Here is a 13,831-nt window from a genome sequence, read left to right on the forward strand (position 1 = left end):
GTGCGCCTTATAAATGACTATTCAAATTTGTCTGAATTGCGATGAACGTAATATAGATCCGTTGAGTTAGCAATTTGAAGCTGCCGGATTATAGGCTTAGAAAAGACGTCATCAACTCTTGCGCATTCTGACGTCTACAATTACGGGTACACACTGATTGACAGCTCATTCGCTTTTACAAGCATGAAGTCGGGTCTAAGACCATTCGCCCATCGGTAGATCCTATCAGGGACGACAGTGACCCTCTCGGGCTACCAGTCAAAATCGATTTTTGAGTGCCAGTAGTCTCACCAACCACCTCAGCCCTTTTTAGGGCTATCATTTCCGTTTTAAGGGTTTTGTTCTGCGACGACAATGGTGGAAACTCGGTGTCGTAATTGTCATCCACTTTTTTTATTACACTGTCCCCTCCTAAGGCAGAATTCTGTCTCAGAATGGCTGATAGCTTATCATTGTCTGTTTGCATTTTGTTGAGCCAATAATTTTGTAGATGCATTGGCTTCTTTCTTACCCTAGAAGGTCGCTGCTTTACGTCAGGGTTGGTTGGCTTCACTGACGTTTCCGCGGCAGGGGGTTCGGGCTCAAAACTAGTTGCTACCTCTTCTGCACTTCCCACAAAGCTTGGTCTGCGAGCCCGAGCATTCTCTTCCGGAGGAGCGCTTGTACCAGCTTCCTGGTACAGTTTAATCCGGCCTTCGTGCTGTAGAGACAATTTTCCGTTTCGCTCCATTTCGTACGTTTGATAGGGCAGAGATTTTGTAATGCGGTAAGGCCCAACATACTTGGGTTGAAGTTTTGTTCCTCTACCTTTTGTCTTAAAGTATGATTTGAGCCAGATTTGATCACCTTTGACAAATTTTGGCTCTTCTTCACTGTCATCCGTCCGAGGTTTGCATTTTTGATGCTGTCGTAGTTTTATGTATGCGGTCTGCATGTCTTTTTGTAGTTGTGCAGCATACTCGTCCTCTGTAAAATCCAACCCGGTTGGGTAGTTGACCAGGAGGTCATGCGGCAGTCGGACATTTTGCCCTAGCATCAATGAGTTGGGCGTCTCTCCAGTGCTTCGATGTGGCGTAGCCCGTATGATCCGCATGATTTGGGGCACAAGGCGATCCCATTCCTGGTGTTCTGACTCGGCCAGCATAGCCCTCAAGGAATTTCCCAGTGTCCGGTTCAATCTTTCCACTATCGAATTTCCCTGGGGATGATAGGGAGCGCAACGGGTTTTCTTGCAGTTCCATAATTCACAGCAGGCCCTAAATAGAGCTGACTCAAACTGTGCTCCTTGGTCCGTGTGTATTGTTTCAGGGATCCCAAAGTAGCTAAACACTCGCTCATCTAGAACCTTAGCTACTGTTGAGGCCTGCCCATCACGGATTGGAATGGCGTCGTACCATCTGGTGAAATGATCTGCGAGGACTAAAATCTGGGTGTTACCGTCAGTAGTCTCTGGCAGGGGCCCACATAAATCTACCGCAATAACCTGCCAGGGTCTTCCGGCCCCCAGCTTGTTTTGGGGATCAGAGTGTCGGTGGCGTGCTGGTTTTGCTTTCTGACAAGCAACACATCCATTCACCCACTTCCTGACATAACTCGTCATGCCAGGCCAAAACCAATTTTGGCGGATTATGGCCAGGGTCTTATTAAAACCAAGATGGGCAGATTGGTGCGCGGTCTGTGTTACCTCTGCTTGTTTAACACCGGGACATATCACCCTTGAGACTCGTCTACTTTGATAAGGCAACTCTACGTGCAGCACACCAGATTCGTCTAATTTTAGGTGCTCCCATAATTTAACTAGCTTTTCTGCCTGCCATCCCAGGTACCGGTCTGAAGGGGGTTTCTGTTCCCGGACCCCATGATACACATCGCCAATGTGCTCATCCAACTCCTGAGCCTTGGCCAAATCAATTTGCTGTCCCGCTAGATGAGTGGATACTGCATCAATGCGTACTGGCTGCATTTGGGATGCTTCGGGAACAAGGTAGCGTTGGCATTGCTTGCAATCTTGGCAGATCTGCCGACTTAGTCCGTCTGCATTATTATGTTTCAGCCCCTTGCGGTGCTTCAAGGTAAATTCGAATTCCGAGAGTACCTCGAACCATCGGGCTAGCTGACCTGTCGGCGTTGAAGCTCGCAGTAACCATGGCAAGCTGGCATGGTCAGTGCGTATCTCAAATCTCCGTCCATATAGTTGCGGACGGAAATGTTTTAGGGCCTTCACAATAGCCAGTAGCTCCAGCCGCGTCACACAATAGTTCGCTTCTTCCGGTGAGTGCATCTTAGAATAGTATGCAATTACTCTCTCTTGACCACCTTGTTCTTGTGCCAGGACCGCTCCAGAAGCCACTTGGCTTGCGTCCGTATCTAGAATGAATGGTTTCGAGTAGTCCGGATAGGCCAGCACCGGCGCAGTTGTCAGATGATTCTTGAGAGTCTGAAAGGCATGCTGACACTCGTTGTCCCAGCAAAATTCTGCTCGGGTAGAACACAACTGGCTGAGTGGTCGAGATAACTCTGCATAATTTGCAATGAACCTGCGGTAATACCCACAAGTGCCCAGAAAGGCCCTGACATCAGACTTATGCTTGGGCAAGGGCCATTCGCTAACAGCTTCAATTTTGGTCGCATCGGTTTCCACCCCATCAGCGCTCACCACATGCCCCAGGTAATGTACCCTCTCCCCGAAAAGCGTGCATTTAGATGGCTTCAGCTTTAATCCGGCAGCCTGGAGTCTGTGAAAGACCTCTTCTAAGCGTTCTAGGTGAGTGTCAAAATCGGCAGAGAACACAATTATGTCATCTAGGTAGATCAACAGTGTGCGCCAATGCAAGCCCCGTAGAACTGTTTCCATTAATCGTTCGAATGTAGATGGTGCTGAGGTAAGGCCAAAAGGAAGAACTTGCCACTCCCAAAGACCGGATCTAGTAGTAAAAGCGGCAGCTTCCTTGGCAGAACTTTCTAGCTCCACTTGCCAATAGCCACTGGCAAGATCTAGAGTACTGAACCACTTGCTACCACCCAAGGCATCCAAGCTATCATCAATTCTAGGGAGAGGGTATGCATCCTTGGTGGTGAGTTCGTTCAGCTTACGGTAGTCCACACAGAAGCGCCAGCTGCCGTCTTTCTTTTTCACCAACACAACTGAGGAGCTCCAAGCGCCATGGCCCTCCTTGACTAGGCCATGTTCCTTGAGCTCTTGCACTTGCTTTTCGATTTCTGCCTCTTGAACCGGGCCATGCCGATAAGGCCTTTGTTTGATGGGTCGTGCATCTCTAACCAAAGGAATGGTATGCTGGACAACAGCTGTCCTTCCAAGATCATACTTGCCTGTACTGAAAATTGACTGATTTTTCTGCAATAACCCCATTGCCCTTTTTACTTGGTTATCGTCCAACCTATGGCACCATTGTTGAAAAGCATTCTCAAGGTCTTCCGGAAGCGCTCCGTTGGTCGGCCCCACGTTTGGGTTATCTTCCACCGCCCCAACTATGGAACAGCTTGCGATGACCTGTCCCGACTTCAGCTCAATTTCCGCATCTGAATAGTTCATTATGCGTATACAGACATCTTGATTTTTCGGTTGATGTATGGATGAGGCCACTACTAGCCCTGGCAGCCCACCAGTGTGCTCTATACACGCTGCCCCATGCCTCCAAACGCGATTCAACCTAGCTTGAACGAGCTTCTCACTACGGGGTGGAATGGATGTAGTGTATTTGGCCTGGACCTTGACCTGCAAGGGCTCTCCGTTGGCAGCGCAGCAATCGATCTTCTGTCCTTGGCAGACCAGCTGATTGTTCTTGAAATCAATCTGGCAGTTAAAGTTCTTGAAGAAGTCAAAACCCAGCAGGATATGGTTATCTATTTCGGCAATGATGAAGTTCGTTACAAATACTTCATTGCCCAACTTCAATGTGACTTTTGTTGTCCCTTCCAATGGAATTCGTTGGCCATCTGCAAGCACACCCTGGCCTTCAACAGGTAGGGGGTGGGTGAAGGAAGACGGGGGTAGCTGTTGTAGGACTCTTTTAGGAATTATGGATCGGGAACAACCACTATCGAGAAGAAGCGTAAATTTTGTCTTTCCTACCTGAGCCCGAACATAATACGATGTGGCCTCGGAAGGTTGACAGAAACTAACTAGTGTGTCACCCCTTAGGTTTGGTTCAGCTTGTCCGGGGCCTATGACTGCTGAACTGATTCGTTTCCCGCCTTCTTTTGTCTGCAGTCACGAGAAATATGTCCTAAACCCTGGCAATTGTAGCAGCGTATGTCCTTGGTGGTTCGAGGCCTCTGGTTAGCCGCCAGTCCATTTAACAGCTCACGCTGGGAGGTTGCCAACTGTCTTTGTGATTCCACCAATTTCTGGGTTAGTTCCATTTGCATGGAAGCAAATTTATCTAGCATTTCCTTTTGAGAGTTGCGAAACTCTTCAGCCTGCAGCTTTATTTGCTTCTTCAGGTCTTGGACGTCCTCTGTCTCTAACCGGTGGATCCCTACATCGGCAGTTGTCATTGAGCGATATTTATGGATGATATCGACTGCCTCTGCGAGAAAACTTGGTGGTGACAACCGTAATGTCCATGCCAATTGTGGCATTGTTGACACTGCACACAGAACTTCCTGTTTCGCTTGTTGATCCTGTTGATCAGTCGTTAAATTTGGGTACGCCTTTTTCACCAATGTCATTACTTTTTCCCCAAATTTATGAACGCTTTCTTTAGGTTTTAACTTCAACCCCCGCAAAAGAGTATTTGCCATATCTGTAGTGAGTCCATACTGCGATTGTAGCTTATCGTACACTTCCTCACATGAGTCGCCATTAGTTCCCATTGTAGCAGGGCCCTTTAGGGATAGCCGAAGACGTAGCTTCTTCTCAGCATCACTCCATCTATTATGTTTAGCAATGGCTTCATAGCTAGTGATGAATGTGTCTACATCTTCTGTTCCATCAAATGTGGGTGCGGGGATTGGATGATGTGGTGGGACAGCTGTCTTCATGTGTGGTCGCCCTATTTCTTCCTCATCACCACTGTAATGGTCACGACACCCCCGTTCCATTTCTAGCCTCTCTTTCTCTAACCTTTCCTTTTCTAACCTCTGTCGTCGAGTGCGTGTAGGCATTCTGGGTTCGTCTAGATTGCTCTAGCAGAAATATCCCACCGCTGCTACCAGTGAAGTAAATTCTACTCGACAAGGATAGACAACTCCCAACTCAAGAGCGAGTTCACACAACTTGATGAGTCAATAAACAGACTTGTGGGTGAGCCGATAAACAGACTCGAGAGTGAGCCGATAAACAGACTCGAGAGTGAGCCGATAAGCAGACTCGAGAGTGAGCCGATAAACAGACTCGCGGGTGAGCCGATAAACAGACTCGCGGGTGAGCCGATAAACAGACTCAATGGTGAGCCGATAACAGACTCGATGGTGAGCCGATAAACAGACTCGATGGTGAGCCGATAAACAGACTCGATGGTGAGCCGATAAACAGACTCGATGGTGAGCCGATAAACAGACTCGATGGTGAGCCGATAAACAGACTCGATGGTGAGCCGATAAACAGACTCGAGAGTGAGCCGATAAACAGACTCGATGGTGAGCCGATAAACAGACTCGATGGTGAGCCGATAAACAGACTCGATGGTGAGCCGATAAACAGACTCGATGGTGAGCCGATAAACAGACTCGATGGTGACTTTTCTCAACTATTACACCCTAGCAAGCCAAGCGCAATAATTCTTGATGTTCGGTCAATAGCACTTATAGTGAATGCAGCTATGATACGCTGGCTAATATCACAATGCTAAAGTCAGAAACAGTGACAAGAATGTTATACCTATTTGCTTTTCAACTCAAGCAGAGCTTGTTTGTAAAGAACGCAGTATCTTTATTGGTGTTATATCTCTCAGTACCAAGCAGTAACACAACAACAATGATCAAACTGGCAGGTTATATAGCAATCCCAAGAAAAATCTACAAATTGATTGGCTGCACAGTAATCAGGTCAACCAATTCCACAATTACATATTTCGAATACAAAAACGATAACATTTGTCACTAACTAATCACGCAATACGAGTATTAATAATTTTTTTTGTGTCTGTATAGTAACATGCAAATCTTAGAACAATATGGTAATAAATGGTTAACATAAAAAAAATTGCTAGTATCACACATACATACACTCTACATTGAACAAGTGTTAAGCGTGCGCCTTATAAATGACTATTCAAATTTGTCTGAATTGCGATGAACGTAATATAGATCCGTTGAGTTAGCAATTTGAAGCTGCCGGATTATAGGCTTAGAAAAGACGTCATCAACTCTTGCGCATTCTGACGTCTACAATTACGGGTACACACTGATTGACAGCTCATTCGCTTTTACAAGCATGAAGTCGGGTCTAAGACCATTCGCCCATCGGTAGATCCTATCGGGGACGACAGTGACCCTCTCGGGCTACCAGTCAAAATCGATTTTTGAGTGCCAGTAGTCTCACCAACCACCTCAGCCCTTTTTAGGGCTATCATTTCCGTTTTAAGGGTTTTGTTCTGCGACGACAATGGTGGAAACTCGGTGTCGTAATTGTCATCCACTTTTTTTATTACACTGGTCTTGACAAACTCTTGTTTTTGCGGAGTTGTTCCCCTGTTGAGCAGATCGAGCGAAACAACAGCTTGTCACAATACACATTACGCACTGCACCTCCTGATGCATCAGCTGCACTGAAAGGGAGTTTTGTCTATGCGGCTTGACTGCGATGTTATGTCGGTCGCTCCATTGGTAATCATAACGGATTTAGCCCAAAGATTAACTATGTAGAAAAAACAAAGACAAAAACGATAGCAACAATAACAAGTCATATGCTTAAAGCAGAGATTGAAAACTCAAGTTCCAAGGAGAGTTTTAGGGATCAGACTTGTTTAAAACCCAGATCAAATCTTAGACAAGATAAAGTAATCATCACCTTTGGTCTCCACTAATAACTAGTAAGTCAAACTCAAGCATTGCTTCAATCACATTTTAGATAGTTGGTGATATTTGATTACATATTTATAATAACCTTTTCAAACAATGTAGAATGCCATTTGACCAAAGTGTTTTGTTTTCTAATAATAACAAGTGTAAAATTTTATAATGCAAATTCTGACTCTCTAGTTTGCTAGCAGCAAACTGTCACTCTATCCATATCATGCATTGCATATAACCACAAGTGCAAATCAGCCCTATGGTACAATGCCTTAACGCTGTCGAATTATATTCAAATGTACAACCATAAGCCGCTCGAATTATTTACCTCGAGGCTGGTTCACCCTTTAGTCGTATCTCGGTGTTGATTCCACAATACTTCGGTGATTGTTGATGATAACCATGTTCACACTATCACAAACCCACCCGCGTTCACATCAGTGACGTAGTGATCTCATTTTTCTTTTTAAGTTTTTGCGAAGAAACTTTTTTGTTTTCACATGACTGAAATCAAATACTAGACCTGCAGCAACGATCATAAAAGCAAATAAATAAATCACGCTATCGGCGACTGCGAATTATCATCCCCGAAATGGTTTACATTTGAGAGGCGGTCGTTAGTCAGACTCATCGCTCTTCAGCATTTTCCCACCTTTAAAGATAGCTGTTTTTAGTATGGTGGAATAAAGTAAAAAGATGAATGAAATCACTGCTGCCTTTATGTTGTCTCTACTTGCAATACAATGATTCTCCAGTTTTATATTAATTCCAGCAACTGTTTTTTTATTCATTTCTCACTATATTCTTAGAGAGTGTAGACTTCTCTATAACTAGATTGTAACAGAAACCTTATTGTACACCTAACTCACCCGGAAAAAAGCGAGAAACATATATCCATCAATATATATTTTTGCCTTTATTTTTGGATTAATGCTGTTTATCCATATTTTTAGTTTTTGCAATTCTTATCAACACTTCACATTATATTTTATTAGCTATATGTCACATGTTAATCTAGCTTTAAAAATTTTTAGTTTCACGGTGTTAAGATGTAAATATATAACAACAAATACATCTATAGATCTGTGCGAAACTTCGCTACCAGTACTAATTCCGGGAGAGTAGTTACACAAAGTAAATATTGCTTTATCATTAATTCTCCTTATTAATATTTATAATATATTATAATTAATATATTATTTAACTACGTAAAATAAATCAAAAGTTATCTATGGAATAGTACCACCAACAATATAAATATACATACCCTACTTTCATATATGATTTATAACTTACAGAAAGGTGAAGCCTTTGCAATGCCTTGGAAGCAAACAAGCAGTATAAACAAGACAATATATATGCCTAGCGCTGACATAGAAAGAGTAATTTTGTTCATGCAATAGATAGTGTGTTCATAGAAGCCAAGGAAGCATTTTAAACTAGATTTAAAACTGAAATTTCATAGTGCAAGCATGAGTCAAGTGTGTCTGATGCATTAATGCTATGAACCATAAATATTATATTATAATAAGATCTTTGAAATTTTGGTCTTAGCTGTTTATCTATATGTATGAATCTCCAAGTTTGTCGTTGTCTGTCCCCATTCGGTGTCTGTCCAGCCAAGGCGATTAAAATTTAGCAATGAAAAATTATTGCAGAAGATTTGATCTTGGAACTTCTCGTTTACAAGGCAACAAGCTAACCCAGTAAGTTACACAAAAAACAATGAATTCGTTGGGCGATAAGAGTCATTATTTAGGTTAAAATGCGCATGGCGACTCTGGGTTACGGCAACGTTATTAAAGCTTGCTCTCACAGCTCTTATTAATAAGTTTAGCAATATAGATACTAGCTTAATCAAGTTAGCCAATGGTAACTGCATTACCTGCCACTGTTTATAAGCTGTTTTTTTATACAATGGCGGGAATTCGGCTAGCTAACTTGTAATGCTAGACTTTTGATATTTTTTTGAAAATAGATCACTCTGCTATTACAGCTATTCTCTTTATTGATTTAAGTTTGTTTACTGATAAAGCTTTTCCACCTGCATATTTCTAAGCAGATGTTCAACAAGCAACAGGCTTGTGAGGAGCCAACACATGAATCAAGCGTGACTGATACTTCAGAGTCACCATGCGTTGCTAGGTCAAGTGTAGAGTCCGGTATTAACTGACATCTATGTTGTAAAACAGGAACAGAAGTGATCAGCTTTTTTACAACCAATGTAGTTCAAAAAGCTGTGCGTTAGTTATGCGCTTTGACAAAAAAGATGAGAAATACAGAAAAGCACACATAACTCATTGGCTTGGTCTAGCTATATTTGTAGAAACTCAACTGCGATTTGTCACTTGGACATAGGAGTTGTGCTTCCCTTTGTTAAGAGTAAGCAACTTCTATGAGAGTTGATACATCTATACTGCGTAAGACAGGTTGTTCTGACCCTGTCAATCAATCAGATTTGCTGTATGCTTAAACTCCCCGATTATCTGAGGCTATATTTGACAGATTAGCAGACAACGGGGTCAATTGCTAGTTGAGTGAAAGACAGGCTTCATGTGTAAACAATGTTCAGAGTGAGCTAGCATTGGTTCCACAGCAAGGAATGCCTCGACCATTGTTTTGCATGCATTAAAGAGTATATCGCAAGTCTTAAGTTTGAGAACCAACAAAATCTTGAGTATAATAATAGCTGTGTTCGTTCGTCTGGTCGAAGCCTCGTTTGGAGCGATATGAAAAAAGATTGCTTCATGTTTGGTTTAGCAGCCAGGCACGCCACCATCTACACCACTTGACCACCTTGCTGCGCTTTGGAATAATTTTGCACATACCTAATACGCATAATGATCTCTCATGGCGCACCAGACTGCCAGGTTACTAATATACAATGACTGGTTGTGCTACCCAGCATTGCCTGAATATTAAAAATCAGTTTATAACCCATGAGAGGTAATGAGAGTTGCCTGCCACTTGCTATTAGCCTGGCACAATGCCAATGGATAATTTTAGTAAGCTTACTAATAAGAGCTACCTCTCCATGACGTTACGCCATCACGCTACATAGTAACAGAAAGTGGTAGCGTATTTGCTCCCATATAGTGACATATATCGCCTAGCGAATCTGTCAATCTCGTATGGCTGAATTGGTAAGGCGTTGAACTGGTGAATGGGTGGGTCTGAGTTTAAATCATCTGCGGTACAGATTCTTTATTCCAAGATTTTAATAGCTTTAGATGAACATATACAACGACGCTTACCAACTTTCAGAAATATATATATATATATATATATATATATATATATATATATATATATATATATGACTGGTTTTTATATATATATATATATATATATATATATATATATATATATATATATATATATATATATGAGCAGCAATTAGTACCCTAGCAATACGGCTGACATTTTCCATGGTTTAAACACCAAATAAAATAACTTGTACAGAGTATTTAAACACCTTTTAGACACAACTGCATAGCTATTTGACCAATATTGGCATACTAAAAATGTATTTATAATGTATAACACATTTTATCTGGTCCAAATGGTTACTATTAAATATATTGATGCATAAATATACATAGTTCATGCTTTAAAATGGTACCACAGTGTTGCAGGAATATACTTCATGCTTTCAATATGTTGTGAGGAGACAAGCTTGGAAAAGTATTTACGCGAGTACAAAAGTGTGTAAAAAATACAAAAATGAGAGCAAAGAGTGGTTTACTCCTTAAACAAATGGAACGAAACAGTAACCAAATCTCAGTTTGTGCTTTTGGGCTAAAAATGAAGAAATTGTAGTTAAAATATTTTTAATATGCTCATCAAAAATGCATGAGGTCAAAAAGCATTGAGGTGAACGAGATGCTATGTCAAGATTTATGCTTGCATTTCAAATTTCTTATTCTGCAGTCATGAAATGGCTGTTTGTTCACTAATTTTCTATTGATTTATGAATCTTCTCCTAACAAAAAGGTTTGAAGGATCAAAAAAACTGGAACTGCTTCTTGTCATCTATTATATATCTATATATCTATTCTTTCTATAGGCAGCGTCAATCTGAATCAGCATACAAGGTAATAAAACATACTAGCTACAAATACTTACTGTGAGAGCTCACATTTTGGCAGGGCTTTATCATATTATCAACGACTCGACTCGCAGTCCAAGTGATCTAACTAAATGAAGTTTCTTCTGGTCTACTGCATCAGTGGTAGACGAATCCTAATTATTCAACCTGCTGATAAGATCCGGTGTCGTATTACTCCAAATAGCCTTGCTTAAATCAATTCCAGTAAAACACAGCAAGGCTCTGAATTTAAATTAACTAAGATTGTGATCCAAGCAATTGTGTTTGCTTGATACAAGTCATGTACTATTGTTGCGGTTACAATAGCTTAGGCTATGCTTACTTAAATTTAGTTAGAGGAGAGCTTGCGTTGTAGAGTCTCTCTCAGTGAGTGAAGGCATGCAGGCTGTTTCCCATTGCTACGGAGGCTGAGATAGCGGTGTTCACTTTCTAATCAGGTCTGTTTCTTAGTTGATACTCTGCCATTCCTGTGTGTCAGCGAATATTGTTATCAATCTGAGTTTATGGTGCTGTTTGTCTCTGGCTAGATCAAAGGGAAACCCGCAAAAGTGGGCTCTTGCCTTTTTGCTCTCTTTCTCATATAGACAATCCAGAAGATTAAAGTCTGTGCATCATGTCAGTCCGCCAACTTCAGTGGCTCATAACACCACAGTCCACAGCACAGGTTTCATCTCTTTATAATCGAGCACAGGTTTTATTGAACGTTTATATATAATTATATACAAACATTTATGCTACAGACACTACTATTTGGCTATTGAAGCCTCATCAGTGCAGCTCAGAGCTGGCAAGAGAGATAAATCCCATTGCCGATGAAATTTGACTTTTTGCCTTGAAACAACTAAGTTGCCTTACATGCTTTAAGAAAGTCAATGGGCTGAAACTAAAGTGCTCAAATCAGAAGTGTCATGAGCTTTGCACTAAGACTAATAGTGCATAATATATATATTGTATATATAATATATAATGCAATATATATTATAGTATATATATTATATATAATATATATATTATAATATATATATAGTATATATAATACATATGCATATATATATATATATATATATATATATATATATATACATAGGAGTCACAGCCTGACGAGCGTCGTTGTAGGTGCTGTGAAAAAATATTTTGCCAAAAATCGTCTATATATAATTAAATATATATATATTTATTTAATTATATATTAATATATACACTATATAATTAAACCATATATTTAGACTACATACTCCGTATATGTATATATTTGTACAATGTATATATGGAGTATATAGAATATGTGTTATATATATAACGTTTTATAAAAGTACTGTTCTGTGTGAATCAACAATGCGCCCAACACTCTCAATGATATGATTTGAGCTGTGGCAGGGTATTACTCTTATTGTATAAGGCTCATTCATCATCTGTGGCGTCGTCTGTTTAGAAGGAGTTATTTCTCTTTGTTAGCTCTCTTCTCTACCAGTGAAACTTTAAAAAGAATGCTTTTATTCTATATACTCTTCTCATTGCTGTCAGGTGTTACACCAGGTAACATACAATATCTCACCTTGACTTTCATGCATGCTTCCCTCACCTTCACTTTCACCTAGTCACCTCACACTCATGTATATCAGAAGTAATTAATAGGCATTTTCGAGAGAGAAAGAAAGAAAAATAGGGAAGGGTTAGACAAGGAAAGAAAAATAAAGAGGTAGGAAAAGAAGGAAGAAGAGAAGTGAAAAATATTTGTACAACTTTTGAAGCCGTATGCGCCACAAGTTTAATCTGCAAACGTTACAGCGATGTACGAAATAAATTAAACCCTTTTGCTGGAAAACTAGAATTTCCCTTAACAACGACGTAGTTACTCATTGTGAATTTAGTCGATAAATTAATATATAAACTATAAATAACCATAAATTATAATATAATAAATTATTCTTCATCATATCCCGCTTTTAAATACGTAAGTCAAATAGCTGTAAAATTATGTTTTTGAATGATTATGTAGGCTATATTCCAAACAGGTCTGTTTTTTAATGTAAAAAGATAACAATCTCTACAGATATGATCACACAACATATATTTTCACGCGCTTATTTCAAGTCATACCCGGTAGTTGTAGCAGTTATTTGCAATTTAAAGCGTTCCTAAGTTTGTGCTTGTATGTGTACTGCATATTGCAATTGTCTATTGTAATCATAATTCTATTGTTACGGAAATAACGCTGTCATGCTCATTTTTAATACTAGAGAGGACAACTCTGCATTAGACTATCTCACATATTATTCGATAAACCTGCCGCTGACTCGAAACAAATTTTTATAGTTTTCTTTTATGTAACTTGAACTGTCAGAGCTAATCATCTCAATTATTATTTGTTTGAATCATTTCAAAATAATTTTCTGAAGTGATTTAATTGTTATAGAATTTTGCTAAAATATGTTGTTCAAAAATCAACAGTACATCAGAATGAAGTTCTGACTGGCTTGCGCTTCATTTATTCATTTTGTTCTAAAAAGATTTTTTACTGGTCTATATTCCGCTGAGTCAGGGTGTTTGACTCATGAGTGTCAAGAAATGGATAGCCGGCACACTGCAAACAATTCAACCAAGTCAATGCTAAAAGAAGTAAAACTACACTATTCAGAAAACAAACTGTTGTATTAGTTTATATTGGTTTGCGTGGAGTTGTGTGCTCGCGCATGTGTGTTTGTGTGTACTTCCTTACCCGCATGCATTAGCCTGCGTAAACACTAT

Source organism: Watersipora subatra, chromosome 4 (genome assembly GCF_963576615.1).
Source record: "Watersipora subatra chromosome 4, tzWatSuba1.1, whole genome shotgun sequence".
Taxonomy (NCBI): Eukaryota; Metazoa; Bryozoa; class Gymnolaemata; order Cheilostomatida; family Watersiporidae; genus Watersipora; species Watersipora subatra.